Source organism: Rhipicephalus microplus, chromosome 2 (genome assembly GCF_043290135.1).
Source record: "Rhipicephalus microplus isolate Deutch F79 chromosome 2, USDA_Rmic, whole genome shotgun sequence".
Lineage (NCBI taxonomy): Eukaryota > Metazoa > Arthropoda > Arachnida > Ixodida > Ixodidae > Rhipicephalus > Rhipicephalus microplus.
The window spans coordinates 14,216,693-14,238,042 of NC_134701.1; the positions used below are offsets into that span (position 1 = coordinate 14,216,693).

The 21,350-nt window shown below is 47.7% G+C and overlaps 1 protein-coding gene across 1 annotated transcript in view; it reads left to right on the forward strand.

Annotated features, from left to right (window-relative positions):
- The window catches only part of LOC119169944 (adenylate cyclase type 3), a 1,227,834-nt gene that overhangs the window by 569,728 nt on the left and 636,756 nt on the right, over positions 1 to 21,350 (forward strand). The window lies entirely within an intron of this gene.

Below are 21,350 nucleotides of genomic sequence, written 5' to 3' on the forward strand. Positions count from 1 at the left end.
TTTTCAGCGTCCCGTGTTCTCGTGTTTCCAGACGCGGAGAAGCGTCAGGTGCACAGACGTCCATGTCTTTTCTCACACAGTGAAGTTTGCACCAGGGGGGAGAAGGGGTGAAGCATTGCAAACCATTGAAAATGAGTGGTGCATTAAGGCCCGTTAAAGCTATCAAACTGCACCCGCGTTTGAACAGCGGAGCTGCGTCAGTCGATCGTTCATTCTTGCCGAGCGATTGGATAATCAGGAACCATCCCGTTCTGTTTGACTTCCAGAACATGTGCATTGATTTGTACGGGCAATAACTTTAATGAGCGAGATAACAAGTAGAGATGGAGAAGAAATGCGAGGTGAGGAGATAGGAAAGGAGGGAAGGTGGGAGCGCTGAGGAGGAGAACATTCTCTCAAAGTATGATGTTTATATCGTCACTTTGCGTCACCTACGCCAAACATTCTATAGCATGGCCATTAGGAAAGGAAGGAGGAGGGGTGTGAGTGTTTCGATGATTAAGAAGAGGAAAAATGCTGATATAAGTCAAAGCTAGAGCTCGGTGTTTCCGTATTCATAAAAAAATCATAAACACCCAGTCGTAAAGCGTTTTCTATTTCTGATTTATCAGATAAATCAATTTTCAAAGGTTATTCTCAACGTTGCAAGGATACTTTCAAAGCTTACAATAACGAATGCAATGGCGTGCACCTACAAGAGTGGCAGCAACGTTGTAAAAGTATGCTTGCGTCTAGTACGAAAAACCAAGTTTGTGATACAAAATTACGAAGGTGTTTTGTACTGGAGCACTATTTCTTCTGTGTATATAGGTTAATTTAGTCGAACGTTCCAGAGATCTAAAGTATACTTATTAGGTTCGCCTGATAACAAGGTCAGATATGATTTCCTGTAAGGTTTGGGATATTGACGATTATAGTAAGTAATGGATGCTTTATTTTTCAGCAAGATGATGAGAAAGACAGGCATGCGCAGCATGAATAGTCCCGTTTCTCCAAAACTGCATTTTGGTGATTTTACAATGGCTCACATGAATAGCCGTATTAACAGAATAAAGAGGGTAATAAACAGCAAGTGAGAAAAAATGAAGGATGGGGGAAGCAGAATTATCAGCGACTATGCATAGCAATTTCACTTGAAATAATTTAATATCTGGTGAACAATCCGAGACGACAATGAAGAAGCCAGGAAGCTAGCCGCAGCGTCGGTTGCGGACACATGGCCTGAGATTGCACTTACTGAGATTTTACTCTCTTGACGTCCCCCGTTCTTCAAGTACGTTAAAACGTGAATAAATGACGTGACATTTGGTGAAGCTGCGCCGTCTCCCCGTACGATCCTGCCTAGAACTTCGCTCACATAAACTCTGTCCTCCTTGTGACACAATCACGACCACTCTTATCTAGGTTGAATCTCAGGCCGTCCCCATCACTTGCATCACCGTGTATTCTCAACGAGATCACTTTACCTTCGCTAGCTCAGCTGAATCAGATTTTGAAGATTAGTTTTCGATGTACGAATGATTCGGTGCTAGTAACAAATGGGCAGACCAAAGTAAGCTTGGTTCCGTTAGGTTTTATCTCACGCACATAGCACAATGGTGCTTCAATAACCACGAGAATATTATTCCCACGTGGTCGGTTTTCGAGACATTTCTTACGGGCGTATTTGGACGCCCTGTGGCTCGCAGGGTCACACCTAGCAGCGTTCGTCAACGTGCGCAACAACCAAGCGAGAATTATACGGGCAACATCGACAATGTGCTGAATCTATTCAACCATGGCAACTACGTCGTGCCTAAGAAAGAGAAAATCAGACACATCTTCAAGGATACCAAGCAAAGCATCTTTCAAGCTCGCCCGAAATCCCGCCATAATTACTTGCGGCGAGTTGCGTGAGCAGTGTGCGATTGCCCGTCAAGCTCTCACGACGCCAGACATGCTCACAAGCTTGCAGGTAGCTCGCCCGTCCTGCCGATCAGCAAGCGCTCCTTTAAACGATGCAGGAGTTCATCCACGAAAAGGTAGCCAGCCAGCTGTCACTGCTGCCGCTCACGCATGAGACTGCTCATGCTTTTGCTCCAAATATTCAACACGTCAATAGGACCCAAGTCACTGAGGCCCTCCCACCGATGCCTCAGCAATCACTTGTCATAGCGTCTCTCACACACGCCACCGTCGCTGCTCGCCCCACGCAGCAGCCTGAGCCCTATTCTCATCCTGCCATGCTGCCCCATGTTGCACCTACAGCCGCGAATGCTTCGTCCCATCGCTTCACAAGATCTTCGGCTCCATTTTACCGTCGTCCAGACATTTGGCACACACCAGTAATTGACCCATCTGTTTCGACAGTGGTGTCGATGGACACATCACCCGCCACTGTCACCAAGCTCTTCCTCCGTTTGACAATGTGGGCAGGCCTGTTGCGTCGTCGTCAAGGGCGCCACCAAGATACATTACTGATGATCACCGACCCTACTGGAAGCACAAGTCACCATCTTTCCGACGGCGCTCTCCGTCACCTGCGCGTCGCCAACCTGCCACAGAAAAGGGAAACTGATCGCTGCAGCCCTGGAGGCAACAGCTGCATGCAAGTTGAAATGCCCAAAGCCTCCATCTATCTCGCCGCAAAACGTTATCAACGTCTATGTTAAAAGAACCACAGCTGAAACCCTATTAACACTGGGGCCGCTGTTTTCGTGAACTGCAAGACCACAGGGGGAAGTTAAAAAGGTTAGCACGTCGCTGTTGGGCAAGATGTTCCGCAAAGCCAACTCGCAGGCCATAAAACCTTGAGATGTGTGCATTACGCGTGTCGCTATTCGAGGTGAACTTTACGTAATTGAGATTTTGTGTGGCCGTCACGCTCCCACGAAGTCATTCTTTGGTGGAACTTTCTTTGGCGTCTTCGGGGATGCCTCGCTGCTCACGTGCTCAAGCCGCCCTTCCACCGCTGCAAACCTCTTTTTTAATGCACCCCTTACCCAAAGCTTGCAAACTTGTCATTGCTGCAGATAAACATAGCTCCAATGACATCCGCCCTTGTAGCCTTGACCTGTAGTGCCGCTCCAGACATAACTATTGTATTTACCCGTCTGACGTATTTGTCCACCGCTGTAGCTACAATTGCCCTTTGCCGTACTGACCATACAATCAGATGCTACAATCATGCTAAATGCGAGCTTGCCATCATCGTCAATTTATAAACTTCGCACGAATTTTTGGGCAACATAAAAAACGGTTACCCTCTGCGCTCTCTGGAGTTCGCTGAAAACCAACCTCTGCTGCCGCTTAATACCATGACATCGCCGTTGGCCACACCTTTCGCACCAGGCTTTTCCCACCCTTCTGTTGCCGCTGAACTATCACCAACACAACGACGCGAACTGTTGGCTCTTCTTCGAGAGTTTCACTCTTCCTTCGACTCCACTCAACCAACTTTGCGTCTCACAGCCAGCATCACGGATCACATTGACACTGCTTCTCATGCTTCTTTAGCCTACAACCATATCAAGTTTCAGCAGAATAGTGGCGCATTATTAACGAAGAAATCAATGCTCCGCACAAGGATGGTGTCATGCAGCCGTCTCAGAGCCCCTGGTGATCCCTTGCTGTGCTTGTGTGCAAAAAGGGTGGGTCTATCATATTCTGTGTCGACTACCGCTCGCTCAATAGGATAACTTAGAAGGTTGTATACCAGTTGTTACGCCTCGAAAATGGTCGCGATAGCTTGCAAGGAGAAAAAATTTTCTTGTGGTCGGATTGACGTTCAGTTTAATGGCAAGTTTCAATGGAGAACACTCATTGATGGAAGACTGTATTCGTGACGCCTGATGGAATGTATAAGTTGGACATCATGCCGTTCAGGCTCTGCCATGCCCCAGTTACTTTTGATGGCGTGATGACCACCATTCTTCTCGGCTATGACCTCTGGTACTTCAACGACATCTTCATTTTTTTTTCTCGCGACTTTTAGACTCCCATTGCTCGTCTTCGCACAAATATGACGTGTCTCACCTCTGCTGACCTGAAGCTGAACATTTAAGAAGTGCCATTTTGCCGCACGCCAGGTCACTATACTGGGCCATGTCATCAGAGAGGATGGCGTTCTCCTGTGCTTGGCGACACTTTGTACCGTGGCCAAATATCCGAATCCATATTCAGAGAAGACATTTCGAAGTGCTATCGCACTTTCGATCGATATGTGGAGTTTAACTTTTCAAAACCATCATATGATCATGAGAGACACCGTAGTGGAGGGCTCCGGAAATTTCGACCACCTGGGGTTCTTTACGTGCACCTAAATCTGAGCACACGGGCCTACAACATTTCCGCCTCCATCGGAAATGCAGCCGCCGCAGCCGGGATTTGATCCCACGACCTGCGGGTCAGCAGCCGAGTACCTTAGCCACGAGACCACCACGGCGGGGCGTGCTATCGCATTTTGTTCATATGTTTGCCAATTTGTGCGTAACTTCGCTTTTGTCATCTCTACTCTTACCAATCTACTGACTGCCTCCAAAGGCATTTCTGCTTGGGCACGAAAGGGCGACGAATAGTTTATCACACTACAGCACCTGATAATACTTCCTCCAATACTACGCCATTTTGACTCCAGTGGGCCTACGGAGATTCATACCGACACTAGCCGTGTCGGCCTTGGGGCAGTATTGGCTCAACGAAAACCAGGATACGACAAATGTGGGATCGCTTACATGAGTCGAACCCTCAAAAAAGCCGAGTGTAATTTTTTTCTCACTGAGAAAAAAGTGCGTGGTGGGCTCTGGCCAAGTTCCGCTTGTCATTTATGGTGGTCTTCTCTAAGCCGTCACTGATCACGTTCTATATATTGTCATGGGGTCATGACTGGACGAATGCAGCACACTGCGAGTCGAATAGTAATATGTTTATTTGGGCGAACCTGTGCCCAGTAAACGGAAAGTCGGACTACAGTAGCAGTCTTGGACTGATAGCGGCGAAGGGAGTGTCGTTCGTAGATCAACTGACAAGTGGCGAAGCGTGTCGGCACCTATACATTCTAGTGGTATAGCTAGCGGCGAAGTTGTTTCCAGAATAATCTGAAAAATTCGGGAAGAGGGCCTACTCTAAATAAAACGATCAGTCGCGAAGCCTCTCTAACAACGTAGGCTTGAATAGCGCTGAACATTGTGTAACATGGCGATAAGAAAACTTGAAGAAAGGTACGTGGCATTGCCCCCTCTTAAAAAGGCGTCATCCCAAGGCTTTGACAGAAGATGAAAGTACAAAAGTAATGTAAGAAAGTACAATTAAAATAATAATTGCGATGCAGCAGCAGCAACAACAACAACAGCAACAAAAAATTGGCAGCATATTCACGGAGAGAATAATGCAGAGTGGGGCGAAGCATTCGTTCGTCCATGCGTCTGTCTGTGTGACCGTCCATGCGCCCATCCGCCTGTCCATGCGTGCGTCTGTCCCTGCGTTCGTCCATGCATCTGCCCCTGCGTCCGTTCATGCGTCCATTCATACATATGTCTGTGTGCCTGTTCGTCCATCTATTGAACCCTCCTAGTACCACCAGCTCCCATCTTTTCATCATATATTCCCCATATAGAAGCACCGCCATCCAGCGGACATACCAAGGACTAAACGAGAGGTGGCACACGCACACTTTCTAACGGCTTGCGCTTCGGGTCTACTTCCAACCTTTAAAAACCTCGAGTTCATGCTATTTACTAGTTCACTGTAATAATGGCACTGCGGCCCAACGCTCGCTAAACATTTCTAAAACCAAGGAAGTTACACCAAGCGAGTATAGCGTAGCAACCCTTTCTTGTCAGATAGTGCTCAGTGTACATGCCAACGGCTGCTAATGGGGATCGCAACGTGCGCGTTTTTAAAAGCCGAATGCTCCTGTCTCTCATTCCCCATTAGCAGCTATTAGCATGTACATTGAGCACTATTTCTATTGGTCAACAGCACACAGAAGAAATCTCTCACTGGCACCAGCTTGGAGGTCAAAATGTTATACTTGTTACATACTACAACAGCTAAGAGGGACGAACGGGTGCCGCTATAGAGAGCTTCGCCCCTAATACACTCTTTGAGTTAATTAACGAGCATAAAACGGCTTGAGACGCGTGACATGGACGACTTCAAGTCGCGATCGGCGTCATCGAGAGTGCGTGATGCCGTTGGGAACAACCTCGTAATCGAGGGGGCGGAGACGTCGAATTACCCTGTATGGTCCAAAATACCGGCGCAGAAGTTTTTCACTGAGGCCGCGTCGGCGTATGGGCGCCAATACCCAAAGATGTTCACCGGGCTGGTATTCCACGAAGCGCCGTCGAAGATTGTAACGGCGGCTATCCGTCATCTGTTGGCTCTTGATGCGGATGCGGGCGAGTTGTCGAGCCTCTTCGGCGCACTGAAGGTACTTGCTCACATCGAAGTTTACTTCGTCGGTGACGTTGGGTAACATGGCGTCGAGCGTCGTTGCCGGGGTCCTTCCGCAGACCAGTTTGTACGGCGTCATCTGCGTCGTTTCTTGAACGGTGGTATTTATGCGAAGGTCACGGACGGAATGGTGGCATCCCACGTCTTGTGTTCGACGTCGACGTACATGACCAGCATGTCAGCAATGGTCTTGTTTATGCGCTCGATGAGGCCACTCGTCTGTCGGTGGTACGCTGTCGTACGGCGGTGGCTTATCTGGCTGCTTGCAAAAATGGCCTGGGTTAACTCAGCCGTTCATGTCGTACCTCTGTCGGTTGTTGCGGATCTCAGAGCTGTTCACCACTAGTCGCTCCGAATCCCCGCGCTGAGCAGCCGTTGTTGCAGACCAGGGTCTACCCGGTCTTTTGTGGTAGCGAGGCGTTACTTCTGGTTGAGGAAATGAATGCTGACAAGATGAGGATGCAAAAAACAAACAGGTTTATAGCACTATTTACACTTATTTACAGCGTAGAAAGCTTAGGGTTTTCACAAACCACGAGCGTGCTGGTTGAACCGTTGCATGATTCAAAGCGACGGCCAACACTGTGGCGTCGTTTTAAGCCCTGCTGGGCTCCTCCTTCTTGATTGGAACACAAATCGCACATACAAAACAGCGCCCACGGCCCATCAGTCAATAACACATGGTCCGCCAAATAGTTATTGGATCTCCCAACGCAATGCTCTGAAGAGAGGGGAAAGGGGGTTCTCTCCTGGAACAATTTGGCGGTTGAGTTGTTTCTTCCGCATTTTCCTGGAAGGGCAGCCAAGGAGTAGACACTTGAATCGCGGAGTCACGATCTGCGTGGTCGGTCTTCTTCACCGTCTCGCTAAACGAGCCGGCCCGAAATAATTGCTTGTAGGGACTTTGACCCACGGACCGTCTTCTGATCGCCTTCTCGCTCCCCGCCACAGGACGCTATTTATGAGATAAATGGAGTTCCTGGCGTGGGAGCGCTGCCCGGCTACGTTTCTCAGCGACAGCATGGCGCCTACTGACGATGATCATAAAAGCTTCACCCTCGCCAGATGAGTCACGGAGGGCAGCAGTTACCGCTGCTGCTCCAAGGGACGACAAAAGGGTCTGTAGTTCAATGCCAGGAACTAGCTTTCGCTTGTCACATTGTCTCAGTAATTGCCAAAAACTTCGACAGTGTCTTTGAAACTCAATCACATGCACAAGCAAGCACTCGGACCCCTTCGAACAAACCAAGCCAAAAGAGAGATGGCAAATCAATTTTCATTACAAGCTTTTAGAAAAAGCTTACACTCAAAACTCTCAGGACTCACTTGCGCTGAGAAACCAGACGTGCTGCCTTACACAATTTACATAATAGGTTGCACGAAAAAAACTAAAATATCAATTTTGATACATCAAGAGCACCCCTAGATAGCTTGGAAAGAGCGGCTGAGCGCGTCAGCGTTTCCATTTAATTTGCCCTTCTTATACCTAAAGTTAAAATGATATTTTTGATAAATCAAGCTCCACCTCACAAGGCGACAGTTCTTCGATGTCACGGTTTGCAGCCACGTAAGGACACAATGGTCTGTCTATACTTTAAATTTAGCCCTCCTGAGATAGCACTGCCACTGATGAATGCCCTATACAAGGTAAGCGCACTCCTTTCCTGAAGCGCTGTACTTCATCTCTCGAAAGCCCAATTTCTGGCTCAAATAGATCGCATCATACTCGTTACCGCTGTCGTCCTTACATATAAGGGCACCTATGACTTTATCTCTTGCATAACACTGAACCGGGAATTCTCGGTCGTAATAGGGAACTCTCAAAACCGTACGACGATCAGTACTGCCCTTTTGCTTTTAAGAAGGCTGCCTGCTCCCTATCATCACTAACCCCTTTCATCGGTTTTGTCCCGCTGAGAGCGTCGGTCAAGCATGCGACCGCTAAACTAACTCGGAATCCGCGAGCGCTACAATTGTCCTAAGGTCTTTCTTTGTTTACGACCGCTAATAACCGTCTACTAAACATAAAGCTCACCAGACTTCCAAAACCCTAACCTACACGGTGACCTATAGTCCATTGTCTACGTAAACGTTTAGGGAAAGTTTTGTAATCTGCTCATATAATCACTTGATCAATCGTCGTCAAAAAAACTAACAAAACATACAGAACAGTCACTGCCTTCAAGCTCCACTAGCAGGTTCGTTCGGTTAAAGCAAACTGTCTATGCTAATGCCTCTGAATAAAACTCACTGGTCTCTACTGATTGATCGATTTGTGGGGTTTAACGTCCCAAAACCACCATTTGATTATGAGAGACGCCGTAGTGGAGGGCTCCGGAAATTTTGACCATCTGGGGTTCTTTAACGTGCACCCAAATCTGAGTACACGGGCGTACAACATTTTCGCCTCCATCGGAAATGCAGCTGACGCAGCCGGGAATCAAACCCGCGACCTGCGGGTCAGCAGACGAGTACCTTAGCCACTAGACCACCACGGCGGGGCTCACTGGTCTCTACTGAGCGTTCGATTACTCTCATTTCTACAGAATTGCGAAATTCACGGCACTATTAACCAAACACACAATCCTTCACAGTTTTTCTAACCTTCTTTCTTTACGGTGTCACTCTGTGTACAACACAAAAATATTCCAAGGTGCTATACTCATCCAGAGCACCTTACAATAATGCACAGTTTTTGCTAAAACCATGCACCAATGGCTCTCAATTCTCAGAGCACGCAACGACAACTACACTGCTTAATCATTTTACAAAATCGTTTGGTCTACGCTAACATCTTGCTACTTGAAATTCTCATTCACGTCACATCCACGTGAAAGTGAAGGCATACGACAATACACTTAACTTTTGAAAATACTAGAAAAATAACAAAATTTTGCAGTTTTGAACTTCTGCGCATATTCGCCCTAATGATTAAATGCCTTCGATGCTAACTTACAGCCTTTGGTTTGGCGGTTTTTCCTGTGAAAATTATACACCGCATCACGTAACTTCCAAAATTAAAAGGACTTAAATATGCATCTCTAATGCTGCACTAAGTAACCATATTTAACGCGCCTGCTAGAAATACTCTAACTGACCGTTCCCCCTTTTTTACCTTGATTCTTTTAAATCGCACACAATGGGGTAGTGGTCCCGGTGGTTTTCGAGCACGCCAGAGGCTGCACAACGCAAAAACACTGCGCGGTGTCCTGCTGTCATACCTCATTCAGCCCTTCAGTCGGCTTTCCCCAGGAATATGAAAGGAATGCAAGAAGCGGGGGTGAAATTTGTGCCATTTTCTATGTGTGTTCTCCTCTACGCGGTATTTAGCCACTCTGCCCTTTCGACTTTGACCCTTCTTGCAAGGCCGTTTTCTCAAAGTCGTCGAACTGAACTGCACGTTTCATTGGGGTGACATACCTCAATTTCCTTCTCCCCACCTGGCTCACCGCTTGTGCCTCCCTGAACGCCACCATTGACGTTTCCTGAAACTGATTAACGGTCTACCCTTTCGTCTTTCTCGCGACAGAGTGGGACCTGTCTTATGCTTGCACAGTGCCGTATGCTTCCGGTTCTTTCTTTTTTGGCGATGTTTGCGTACCACCTCGACGATATCATTAAACTGCTGAAGCGTCACAGTATCGCTCTCATGAGCCATTGCGCTAATCATGCCCGCTTTCGATAATGTCGAAACACCCTCTTGAGGCACGAAGAAGAATTCCAGCTCCTTACAGGGTCCATTAGGGCTGCTGGAACCTTCCTCATCCAAGCAAGGAGCGTCTTTCGACATCGTTCCTACCTCCAGACCAGCCGAGGTCTCGTTCTCCACATGCTCTACCTTGATAGATTCTAGAATACGCGGGCCCTTCTCTGGCGCGATCTCTTCTTCTCACGCCTTATGACGCGCCACGCTTGCAGAATCTGGTCTGAGTCTTTCTTTCTTTTTGCTAACACAAGTTCCAAATTTTCTGATTAGCTCTGCTTTATTAACTTCGTAGTTGTCCGCGTCCTGCTCACTATGTCGCGCAACAACATCCGCTGCCTCGCAGGGCAGAACCGTGAGTAGCTTCTGAGACCAGGTGTCTCGCTCACACGACAGTTGCCTACACTTTCGTTCAAAGAATCAAAGATACAGGCCTGTATCGCATGATACCTCATATGGCTGCATGTACCTAGACATCTCGAACTCTGCCTCATTGTCGAGAAGTACTCCTCACTGGGGTCCCAACCTCTTACTCAACTCATAGTCGCGTTCGAAAAACTTTATCTTGAGATCTAGTCTTTCGTCTTCTCCCTTTCCTTACATCTGAGCTGCTCTTAACTTTCTTTTAATGATGAGGTCCCAATCTTCACTTAGTTCATCATCAGCCCCCAAATCATTAATCGCTTTTATGATTATGGGTTTTCGTACCAAACCCTTTGTACCGATCCACAACTCCTCACACAACAGCAACAAGTCTGACTTCTGCAACTCCCGTAAGTCCATGATCGTACTGAGTGCTCGCTACTTCCAAAAAAACTTCCCTAAACGGAGAAACTGAGTTTTTCGTCAAAGTTAACTACCAGTTCTAAAATTTATCCCCTTTTAGAACCTGGTTCACTCAATAGAAAAGCCAAGCACTCAACCACACGTGATCCATGTCTCAAGCCAGCTGCTTCCCATGGGCCGACTGTTGTGTCTCTTGTAGCTTCGTATCGCACTGCGGCCACCTGTTGTTGTGGACCTCTGAGCTGTTCACCAGTAGTCGCTCCGAATCCCAGCGCTGAGCACCCGTTGTTGCCGACTGGAGTTCACCCGGTCTTTTGTGGTAGCGTGGTGTAACTTCGGGTTGAGGAAACGAACGCTGGCAAGATGAGGATGCGAAAAACAAACAGGTTTATGGCACTATTTACACTTATTTACAGCATAGAAAGGTTAGGGGTTTCACAAACAACGAGCGTGGTAGTTGAACCGTTGCTTGATTCAGAGCGACGTCCAACTCTCCGCGGCGTCGTTTTAAGCCCTGTCGGGCTCCTCCTCCTTCATTGAAACACCAATCACAAATACAAAACAGCGCCCACAGCCCATCAGGCAATGACACACGGTCCACCGAATAGGTATTGCATCTCCCAACGCAATGCTCTGAAGAGAGGGGAAGTGGGGTTCTCTTCCGGAACAGTTTGGCGGTTGAGCTGTTTCTTCCGCCTTTTCCTGAAGGGCAGGCAAGGAGTATATACTTGAATCGCGGAGTCATGACCTGTGCGGTCGGTCTGCTTCACCATCTCGCTAAACAAGCCAGCCCGAAAGAATTGCTTGTAGGGACTTTGACCCACGGACCGTCTTCTGATCGCCTTCTCGCTCCCCGCCACAGGACGCTATTTATGAGATAAATGGAGTTCCTGGCGTGGGAGCGCTGCCCGGCTACGTTTCTCAGCGACAGCATGGCGCCTACTGACGATGATCATAAAAGCTTCACCCTCGCCAGATGAGTCACGGAGGGCAGCAGTTACCGCTGCTGCTCCAAGGGACGACAAAAGGGTCTGTAGTTCAATGCCAGGAACTAGCTTTCGCTTGTCACATTGTCTCAGTAATTGCCAAAAACTTCGACAGTGTCTTTGAAACTCAATCACATGCACAAGCATGTGATTGAGGCTCATGGACCGTCTTCTAATCCCTTTGTCGCTTCCCACCACTGGATGCTGGTTCTGGCGCCTACTGACGACAGTCATAGCATGGTCATTAGGACCTCAAGGTCGCCGTGACGGAGGACGATGTTTTCGACGAAGAATTTGGCTACTACTGATGCACTACCTTTGGGCAGGGTTTTTGTCTCGGCGTAGCGAATAAGGTAGTCGGTAGCTACGACGTTCCATTTGTTCCTGACAGCCGGTGTAGGAAACGGCCCAAGTAAGTCCATACCGAATTGCTGGAGTGGTCGGCGAGGTAGTTCGATGGGCTTCAGAAGTCCTGCTGGCCTTGTCGGCGGTGTCTTGCGTCGCTGACAGTCCCGGCATGTCCTCACGTAGTGGCGGACGTCGTCGGCAAGGCTTGGCCTGTAGTATTTTTCTTGTATTCTCGCGAGCGTGTGGCAAAAACCAAGGTGGCCAGCCGCTGGGTCGTCGTGAAGGGCCTGCACAATTTCGGGTCACATCATCGAAGGTACAGCGATGCGGTAGCTGGGTCGGGCTGGAGAAAAGTTTTTAACAAGGACGTTGTTTTTCAAGAAAAATGATGCCAGACCCGGCCTGAACACTTTTGGGACTACACTAGTCAGACCCTCGAGGTATTGCACTAGCCCTCCAAGTTTAGGGTTGGCTCGCTGTCGCTCGGCCACGCCGTCGGCAGTTATGGTTTCCAAGAAGTACACATCATCCTGGTCATCTTGCAGTGGTGGATCCACGGGGGAATGAGAGAGGAAGTCGGCGTCGAAGTGTTTTCTCCCGGACTTGTACACGACGGTAATGCCGAACTCTTGAAGTCTTATGCTCCCCCGTGCGAGGCGACCTGAAGGGTCCTTCAAGTTAGCTAGCCAACACAGGGCATGGTGGTCACTCACAACTTTGAAAGGCCACCCGTAGAGATAAAGGCGACATCCCGACGCTGCCCAGATGATGACGAAGCGCTTCTTTTCTGTTGTTGAATAGTTGGCCTCGGCCTTGGAATGTGACCGGCTAGCACTGATAACCCTTTCCAGGCCGTTGGTTTTTTAACAAAGACGGCGCCGAGTCCTATGCTGCTTGCGTCGGTGAGCACTTCTGTTTCGGCGTGTTCGTCAAAATGTACACGTAGTGGCGATGTCTGCAGGCGTCACTTAACCTTCTGAAATGCCTCCTCTTGTGCCGTGTCTCACCTGAATCCGACGTCGGTTTTCGTGAGGTCAGTTAGCGGCGCGGTGATCTGTGAAAATTCCTTGACGAAACGCCTGTAATCGGCGTGCAATCCGAGCAATCGGCGTACTGCCTTCTTGTCTGTGGGTGGTGGAAAATTGGCGATGGTGGCTGTTTTCCGCGGGTCGGTATGGACTCCAGACTTGCTAACCACATGTCGCAGAAACAAGAGCTCCTCGTACGCGAAGCGGCACTTTTCGGGCTTTAAAGTGAGTCCGGAGGTCTCGATAGCTGTGTGTACTGCTTCAAGACGCCTGAGATGCTCATCGAGGCTCGGTGAAAACACGACGACGTCGTTCAAGTATACGAGGCAAGTCTGCCACTTTAATCCTGCCATCACGGTGTCCATAACACGCTGGAACGTCGCAGGCGCCGAGCGAAGACCAAATGGCATGACCTTGAACTCGAAAAGGCCGTTTGGTGTGATAAAGGCTGTCTTCTTTCGATCTCTTTAGTCGACCTCGATTTGCCAATAGACGGTCTTAAGGTCCATCGACAAAATTACTTCAGTTTCAGTTTCAGTTTATTTATTTTTACTTTCGTACAAAACATACATGCTTACATAAACGTACAGAAGGAGGTCCCAGAGCACTTTGCTGAAGGGGGACCTCCTGTCAGAAAATGTTATAAATATGCACAAGTAAAATGCAGCAACGTGGAGTAAGTTATACAAATAAATAGAATACAGACTAAGAAAACACATTTTAACAATAATAAGTACAACAAAACACTGCAAAGAACATATAAAAAAGAAAAGAAAACCCAAATATTATTGACGAAACGAACAGAGGAACCAAAAAAGCAAGAAAAAGATGAGTGGCTGTGGCACCATTAAGAGCGCATGAATATGAACAGGTGTAGATAATATTGCACATCTTAGACTTCTATGGTATCCAGCAGAAAAGTAAATGTGTTTTTAAAAATAGCTAATGATGAAGACTGCTTGACGTTAAGGGGAAGACTGTTCCAGGTTGATAAGGACGTGAAATAACCAGAGTGTTTTCCATAATTGGTATGGACTAATGGCAATAATAAATTGTTGTTAGCTGCAAATCTTGGTCGGTGGGTGTTTACTAGAACAGCGTCTGGAAATATGTTTACTGGAGGAGGGTTCTTCATTATTTTAAATTACACTATTGATAAATTGTATTTAACAAGGTTCTCTAATGATAGAATTCTGTTATTATGAAGAATGTCGGACACACAGCAGCTGCATGAGCTGAACGTTAATATACGGATGGCCTGATTTTGTAAATGTTGCAGCGATGCTATGTGAGTTGCATATGTGGTACCTTATGAGGTGATGCAGTAGTTCAGATGACTGTGAATGAAACAATAAAACAGTGTTAGTACTGTAGGTTTGCTGAAATAGTACCTGGCTTTTAATAAAATTCTATTACCTGGACCAATTTTGCGCTTCAAATGGGCGATGTGTTTCGTAAATTTTAAGTTAGAATCTAAAGTAACACCAAGAAATGAACATTCATCAGCTGCACTAATGACATGAAAATCGAGAATGATAGTGGGAAGAATTTCTGTTGTTCTGTGACTGTTATGAAAAAAGCATGAATGAAGTCTTGGTGGTATTTATTTTCAGCGAATTAAGGTGGCACCATGCTAAAATATTGTATAAATCCGTATTCAACTTCGATGTAAGAGCAGCTAGTGATCGATCACTAGCAAGCAATGTCGTGTCGTCTGCGTAAAGGAAAGCTTTTGATTGTGATAGGTGGTTAGCCAAACCAACACACACAGTCTGTTGTCTGTCTGTTAAATAACTCTTTATAAGCTTCAGCACGGGCCCGTCGACCCCTACTGCCCGTAGTTTATAAATGAGGATGTCATGACTGATGGAGTCGAATGCTTTTGATAGATCAATGAAAACTGCTGCTGCGTAGAAACCAGAATCAATGGCGTTTTTTATTTTATCTGTGAAAGAAAGTAAAGCGTAGTCAGTCGAAGAACCCGTCCTGAAGCCGAATCGATTTGAGGAAGGAATATTAAATTTTGAGAGGTTTGTGGTAAGGCGTTTTTCAATGCACTTTTCAATGACTTTGTTAAAAAAAGGGAGAATAGCGATAGGACGATAATTTGAAATGCAAGACCGGTCTCCGTTCTTAAACACGGGAATAATTTTAGCTTTTTTTAGCTCTCTTGGAAATATTCCACTCGTGAAGATTAAGTTAGTGATACAGGATAAAGGGCTAGCGATGCAATGAGCGACTAATTTTATATTTGCTGAACTGATTTGATCTAGACCTGCGCCCGTAACATTTAAATGATTTATGACATTGATAATCTCGCCTGGGTCTGTTTGAAGTAAGTACATTAATTGTAAGCAACGCAGAGGTGATACTTGATTATTGTTGTTTTCCTCGGAAGTGGAACCACAGAAGATTTCATTAAACGCGTTGGCAATATCTAACGGTTTGGTATAGAAGCCACGTGATGACTTAATCTTTCTTATCGGTTCACCCCGACTAGATCTATTTAAGAAAGAATTTATTATTTTTCATTGTCGCTTTGCATCAGAACCAGCCTCAGCTATTCGACATTCGTAATATATTCTTTTGGCTTCCTTTAGTAGCTTGTTCAGTTGATTGCAGTAAACTTTATAGCGCGTTCTGAGTCGAATGTTGAAAGGATGCCTTTTAACTTTGCGGTAAAGGTTGTCATTTTTGCATAAGCTAGTCAGAAGGCCTTTTGTTAACTAGGGATTGCGCAACGCAGGGATATGTCTCCGGCACCTTACGATTCTGGTCGAATTTACGATACATTGTTTTATGCTATCTGAAAATTCATTAAATGCTGAATCTACGTCTGATTCTGAGTTTATGGAAGACCATTTTAGCTTGGAAACCTGTGTAATATAGTCATCTTCGTTGATCACAGTTTTATCGAACTTATGACAAGGTTTATGACAAGGAAGTTTAAAGAAGATAGGGAAATGACCCGTGATGTTATTTTCAAGTACACCACAAACAGGAGGACACATATGATTAGAAAATATGTGGTCGATTAATGTGGACGAAGACCCTGGAGTACATCTGGTTGGAAGGGAAACCAAAGATTCGAGGCCAAAACCATCAAGGCAGTCAGTGCAAGCAATAGTAGAGGCGCTGCAGTCATCTAGCAAATTTATATTATTGTCACCAAGAATGAGAACATTTTTATTTTCTGAAGATAATTTACCAAGCACAATGTTCAATTTATTGCAAAAAGCAGATACAGACGATGAAGGCGACCGATATAAGCAATCAACAATTGTTTGATTGACATCCTCCAATTCAATCCACACAGCTTCACAATTTGGCACCAAGAATATTATGTCATTCCGCCGTTTGTAACGAAGATTTGCAGATACAAAAACAGCGACACCGCCACAGCTTTGTTGTGTATGGTGGCAGTATTCGGAAGTATAAGAGGGAAATCCGTATAAATTGCCGTCTGCGTGAGATAGCCAAGTCTTTGACATGCAGAGAAGTGAAAACTTGTGATCTGAAGAGGCCAGAAAATCGGAGATTTCATCATAATGTTTTTTTAGACTTCGTGCATTGAAGTGAATTGCAGACAGGCATGGGTTTAAAAAAAAGGACTGAAGTTGCATAGTCGAAAAATAAGATGACATTATCGCAATACGTTCAGGCACTAAGTTAGCTACTCGGCCTCCTGGTCTTTATCGGAAAATAGATAAATCGCCCTCAGACGAGATACGGAATACTCGACTGTCACCCGTCTTTCGCGTTGTGCAGACGATCCAGAGCATCTTCTATACGTGGAAGAGGGTACACGTCCTTCTTGGTCATCTTGTTTAGGCGGTTGGCCCGTGTGCTCAGATTTGGGTGCACGTTAAAGAACCCCAGGTGGTCAAAATTTCCGGAGCCCTCCACTACGGCGTCTCTCATAATCATATGGTGGTTTTGGGACGTTAAACCCCACAAATCTTGTTTAGGCGGTGGTAATCAACGCAAAAGCGTAGGGTGCCGTCCTTCTTCTTCACTAAGACCATGGGTGACACCCACGGACTTTTGGACGGCTGAATGATGTGATCTCGTATCATTTCGTCGACTTGTTTCTTCACGGCCTCGCGTTCGCGCGTTGAAACTCGGTACGGGCTCTGCCTAACTGGTCGAGCAATTCAGCATTTTCTTCTATTATAATGCGATGTTTCGCGACTGGGGTTTGCCGAATTCAGGAGGCTGACGAGAAGCAGTCCTTGAATTGTTGAAGCAGGGTTTTCGAGCTGGTCTTGCTCACGCTTCGGAAGTCTCGGGTTGACGTCGAAATCTGGTTGGGGAAAACTATTCGTAGAAGAACATTTGACAGCATCGAGGAGGGTAGAAGCGTTGCTGGCGTACACGAATTCGTCGTTGTAGGCGACGGTCGTACCAACACTGAGGTGCCCAGATTCTTGGCTGAAGTTTGTTAGCAATACCTTTCTTTTGCCTCCACGCAGCTTGGCTATGCCTCTTGCAACGCAAATATGACGGTTTAGAAGTAAGTGCGGATCGCCATCGATGACGCCGTCAATGTTTGGATATTCTTCAGCGCCGACAGAAATGATTACGTTGGAGAAAGGTGGAACGGTGACCTGCTCTTCTATCACATTCAAGGCATACGTCGGGTGCGTCATGAGGGGCGGCAGTGCTTCTTCTAAGGTTAGTGTGGTTGACTCAGACCTCAGGTCGATGACACCATCGTGTTCACAAAGGAGGTCCATCCCGAGTATCACACCCCTGGAGCACTCTTGTAGGATTACAAAACTCGCAGGGTAAGTCCGCTTAATGATGACTACGCTTGCTGTGCAAAGCCCAGCGGGCGTTATGAGATGGCCTCCAGCGGTTCGAATTTTGGGACCTCCCCATGCGGTCTGAACTTTCTTCAACTTCGCGGTGAAATTCTAACTGATGGCAGAATAGTCCGCTCCGGCGTCGACAAGAGTTGCGATGCTGTGGCTGTCGATGAGAACGTCGATGTCACTAGTTCGTCGCCTGACGTTGCGGTTTGGTCGTGGCGGTGAGTCACGGCAGCGTCGGCTTGTTTGGTTGCATCCATGATGCGTCGTCAGGTCGTCTTCAGTGCGTGAGGTTTCGTCATCAGGGCTCGGCCTGGTTGGCATCGTGTTCGGAAATTTTCGCCGCGGCGTCGTCGTCAGATAATCTTCGGCAGTTCGTCGCACAGCAACCGCACCTCCATCGGTTGCTGCCCTTGATTGTCCGAGTAAGGGCTCGGAGATTGGCCCCGAGCAGGGCCGGTGAACTGCCCGCGGTGCGGTGAGGCGTAGTGGCTTGGCGACAGCGCACGATAAGGTCGTCGGGGCGTCGAGTGCGCTCCTGCGAGGTAGTCGGCGATGTCATGTGGTTGCTCACCGCGTTGTGGACAGGGCGCGTTGACGTCGAAGCTCCGTAGAACCATATGTCGGTACTGGCAACGGAGATAGGTGTGTCCGGTCTTGCCGCAGTGGTAGCAGAGGGGGTGGTTGTCGGGAACACGCCAAACGTCACTTTTTCTTGGCGCGCTGCGCTGGCCCGCTGGCAAAATGGTAGGACGTCGGTGGTGGTGGTTGCGGTAGTGGCTTCTGGCGATGGAAGTGTAACGGGGTGGCGTCATGGCGTGCGCGTGGAGGAAGGGTGTGGCGGCGGGCTGCAGCAGCATAGTTCATGACTTGCAGCTGCGGCTCTTGAGGCTGAAGAACATCCAGCGATTGCTGGATCTCATGGCGTACGACGTCCGCGATAGATTCCCCGTGAAGCTGCGCTGAAGGAAGCAATTTTCGCAGCTCTTCTTGCACGATCGCTTGAGATCGTCTCACGCAAGTCAGTGGTTTCTAGTGCTTGAATGCCAGAGTACCTTGTACATGAGATGCTACGGTTGTATTGCCGCGTGCGCATCTCGAGCGTCTTCTCTATCGTAGATGCTTCTAAAATGAATTTGTCGACCGCCTTTGGCGGGTTCCTAATCAGCCCGGTTAAGAAATTCTGCTTAACTCCTCACATGAGAAGATGGACCTTTTTCTTCTCGGACATGTCGGAGTCAGCGTGGCGGAAGAGTTTAATCATATTGTAACGCGGAGTATTTAATAAGTTAACGCCAGTTCGGCTAACACTGCTAACACAGTGTGCAAGGATGACACAGTGTGCAAGGATGTAGGACAACAGGGCAGTCTAGACATGGCCCCACAACAACATCGTCGTGTTCATCTCTTCTGCGTCATTTGTGCACTCATGCCTGAGGTGCCTTTCCATACCCGTGACATTACCTCGGGCGGCAAAGCACCGTCCCGGTGCGTGCTTTTATTAGACGGGTGGGTCACTGTGATGAGACTTCAGCCGAAAAACACGCACAATGACACTTCTGGATGTCACAGTGGGGTTTGTAGTAGGAGAAATTTCATAGGTGACAGGTGTGGCTTGGCGCAGAACTCGGTAAGGCCCAACGTACTGCGATAAAAGTTTCTCGCACCTGCCGACACGACGGAATTGCTGCCACAGTAGCACGGGAGATACCGGAGAAAAATCGACATCCTTATTTCGGCTGTCGTAAAGCGACTTTTGTGCTCTCTGGGAAGATCAGAACCTGGCGCGGGCTACTGTACGTGCGATCAGAGCATAGGAGATGGCATCTTGTGTGTACGAAGTGGTGGATAGAAGGTCATGCGCAAGCAGGGTATCGAAACGTAGTAAGGAATCTCGGCCAAAGAGAAGGTAAAATTGTGAGTAGCCGGCAGTTTCATGGCGCGACAAATTGTAGGCGAAGGTTACAAACGGAAGGGCAGTGTCCCAATCGGTGTGATTGTCAGAAACATACATAGCAAGCAAGTCCGTCAGTGTGCGGTTAAGGCATTCAGTAAGTCGGTTAGTCTGAGGGTGGTAAGAAGTCGTAAAGTTGTGCCGCGTAGCACAGGATCCAAGGAGGTCGTCAACCACACGGGACAGGAAGCAGCGGCCATGGTAGCCGTGAGTAGGTGAGGAGCGCCATGCTGAAGGATGATGTCATAGAGTAGGAAATCTGCGACGTCCATTGTGCAGCTGGTCGGTAGCGCTCGAGTAATTGCATACCGAGTGGCATAATCCGTAGCTACTGATATTCATTTGTAGCTACTGATATTCAGAGAAAATTGTCGGCGAATGCCGGTGTTCTAAAGAGGCCAAAAGCCGATGTATTCCAAAGTTGTCCACTCGGCTACCAAACACCACTGTGACGTCCTCATGCGAAAATCGACTGATCTCTCTTCTTTAGTCGCCACCAACATTTGAAATTACTCGAGTCGTCCACCGGAAAATAGAAGCACTTAAACCTACCTGCTCTTCTCAACAACGACCACGCTGACTCGCACGTGCCCTCAGTTCTCGAACTGTGCGAAAGGAACTCGTCTATTTAGGCCTGTGCCGTTTCTTAGTCGCCGACCACTGATTACCCCTCAAGGTCACTGCGTCATCCCAGGTCACTGCCTCCGGATGCTCTAACTATTATGTCATCGTTGCACATGGCAAGTACGTGCAGGTTATTATAAAAACAAGCGTTAAAATATGACACACAAATAACTTTACCTTCACATCTCGCACAGTCCTTCTGAAGCTGCTCTGACGAAAAAAAAATGGATGACGAGCATCGCAGACGCCAGCGCACAGCCTTCAGCATGGTCGCGCCCATGGCTGCACAGTAAGTATGTAAAATAGTGAGTCACACGTGACAGAGGATGAATACAAATGCATATGAGAAATACGTGCAAGGGGAAATAAAAACATATGTGAGATATGACATGCTAATAATTTCACCGTGATGTCACACGTCGTCAGAGACTCATTTCGATCCCCGTAGCGCAATAGTTTAGAAGTGGCGGCTGCAGTCACAACTCCGCGAACCACCCTGCCGCTAACAAGTCGGCGAGTCCTAAGCGAGCGACGTCGTTCAGCTCGAGCAAGCGAACGCGAGACCGAACACGGCACTGCACGCGGAGTGTCTGCCGCCAGCGAACTTCGAACAGGAAAGCGAGCGTACGCTTGGCCGCCGCCACAAACAGCGCCGAGCTGGTTTGGAGCCAGCGC